The following is a 2,446-nucleotide window of genomic DNA, read 5'->3' as shown; positions in this document are numbered from 1 at the left end:
GCTGCTGTTGCCAATTTCATGACATCTGTAGCTTCCATGGAGAGCAAAGAGATTCTGTTGAATCTAACCGCTTTAGGCATACTAGTTATCACTATTGCAGTAAATGTATGCATCCGTAATGTTCAGTCGGTAGCTTTAACTGAAAATGGTGTTGTGTTGGGTGAAGAAATAGCAGCTATTTGTTTAATGCTTGTTTTGGTTATGTGTTGTGTTTTTCTTCGATGGTAGTCCCGACCACCAAAGGGTACGTAGAGTCCAAGTACAGGGAGATGGACAAAAATGAGAGGAAGAATGTGAGAAGATTCAGTTTTGAGGAGCTCAGATCGAGAGTAACGCTGAGGAGATATTGGGTGATGGTAGAAACTGGCAGTCCTCAGTTTGTGATGGCTCTTATGTTGGCTGAGTCATATGCACGGGTGAGGTTGTTGTATCCTTTATATAGAATTCTAGGATCCGACTACAAGTGGTCGATCGATTGGATTTTGTGTATACAGTCTGTTGGCGTGGCGTTGGGTACTATTGCTCCTTTGATGAGATGGTATGTTGCTGTTTGGTTCAAGATCTCGGAGATTGGACAGAGGAGTTTCGTAGAAGAATTCAAGATCGAAAAGTTTTGGACTTCGAGAGTGGTACGTAGAGTGGAGAGAGAGCCCGCTTCCTTGGCAGATTCGATCCTATATGTTTAGGAAGCTACTTCATGAAGCAAAGAGATTTTTGTTGAGTATTTGCAGTGGTGTTCTTGTTTTCTTTGTTCTAACTAGCAAAATGGTTATCTTCATTTCTGCCCTATTTGGAAAAGCAATCTTCATGTGCTTCCACCGGAATGATGACGAATCAAGAGATGGAATAGAGCTCGATTGGAGGCCGTATGTTCTGTTACTAGAAGGAGAGGACAGCTGCCTAAGAGGATCATGAGAAACATTTGCGATGAGTTGGATAAGTTGATTGAAAGAGGTGAGATTAAGCAATCCAAGAATCTAACGTGGCTGCTTAGCAAATCTGTGAGCTTCAGTGGGGTGAAAGAATTTGAGGAATGCAGTCGCGCTTCCTAACATCCCAGCTCATGAGGCTAATAAGCTAGTGAGTGCTGTTGGTGAAGGCTTGTCCCTTGTCAAGCTTGTTGATGGAACTCTTGATAGAGCCGGGGAAATGGAACGCGTGAGGAATGCAGCAGATGCAGTGTGGGAGATGCTACGTACAAAGAAACGCTACAGACGCTTTCCGATTTCACTACTCGGTTGAAGATATTCTGATGCAGAATCCTCTGAATTGGCCGAGCAAAGTCATAGCTGCTAACTCGATGTACAGAATCACTCAAACCATCTTGCTGGCCAACAAAGACAGCATACATCGAACGGATAAAGATCTCTTTGAGAAGCTATGCGTGATGATCTCGGACATACTGGCAGCTTGTCTCGCCAACTTAGCTCATGTCATAGTATTCAAGTGTCACAACGATGCAATCAAAAACAGGCAAGAGAGTGTGAGACAAGCCGCTGTTCTTCTAGGCGAGAGTAGAGAGATTCTTGAAGTTTTGCAACTGCATGAGCTTCCATGTTTGGATCATCAAATCGCAGCTAATATTGAGGGTTGGAATTGAATATATGTTTGTAACAATGCAGCAAATTTAACACCAGATGATAATGCTGTATGCATTTACTTATTGGGTTATCATAGTTTATACTCCCTCCGTCCCAATAAATATGAAACGTATGCTTTTCGGCACAGAATTTTATGTAGTGTTGTTTTGTGAGTTAAGAGAGAGTAAAGTATTGTTTTGTGAGTTAAGAGAGAGTAAAGTAAGAGAGAGGAAAAAGTAGATACAAAGTTATTTCTATTTTAAGAAATATTTCATTTTTAATGGAACAACCCAAAAAGAAAAACATTTCGTTACTAATGGGACAGAGGAAAACATTTCGTTACTAATGGGACAGAGGAAGTATATCATTCACCAAGTGTAAGAAATGAAAAAATATTAGACATAGTTTTGTAGAGCTTTACCCCAAAAAAGGGAAGCTCTTCCAGAAATTCTCGACAGCCCAAGTCAAGCCCGGGCCGAAGAGGGGGTTTGGAAATAGTTTTCAACCAGCAATAGACGCGCCTCGGTTAGAACCTCACTAGCTGCGTCATTGCCCCAAGCGCAAAGATGAAAAACCAAGTAGTAACAAGCCTATATTTTATAGGTGAATTCTATGATATTTGGTCTTTGGTTTATCCGATGTGGGATTTCCATTATTTGCTTACCACACTTCTTTAGTCTTTAATGACTAATAAAGTTTAGTAATCCATCTTTTTATTTCAAAATTCCACATTTCAATAGCAGGAAGTTATTCATGATGTGAAAATTCTGCATTTTTTGTTCAGCATCTGAACTGTTCTTGCTAGTGAACTGTTCCTTTTCTTCACTAGTCCAGCAATGCCGAGCCTCAGCTATCCCGGAAGGTGG

General features: G+C 40.9%; 1 non-coding gene across 1 annotated transcript; it reads right to left on the bottom strand.

Annotated features, from left to right (window-relative positions):
• Window positions 1–1,993: 1,993 nt before the first annotated feature.
• LOC125191468 lies at window positions 1,994–2,148 on the bottom strand. Its single transcript, XR_007171150.1, has one exon. It is a non-coding gene; the product is annotated as a U4 spliceosomal RNA (small nuclear RNA).
• Between the last annotated feature and the right edge of the window lie 298 nt (window positions 2,149–2,446).

The sequence above is a fragment of the Salvia hispanica genome, chromosome 5, assembly GCF_023119035.1.
Source record: "Salvia hispanica cultivar TCC Black 2014 chromosome 5, UniMelb_Shisp_WGS_1.0, whole genome shotgun sequence".
Taxonomy (NCBI): Eukaryota; Viridiplantae; Streptophyta; class Magnoliopsida; order Lamiales; family Lamiaceae; genus Salvia; species Salvia hispanica.
The sequence above is the reverse complement of the archived record's forward strand: the minus strand, read 5'-3'. Positions and strand labels throughout refer to the sequence as shown.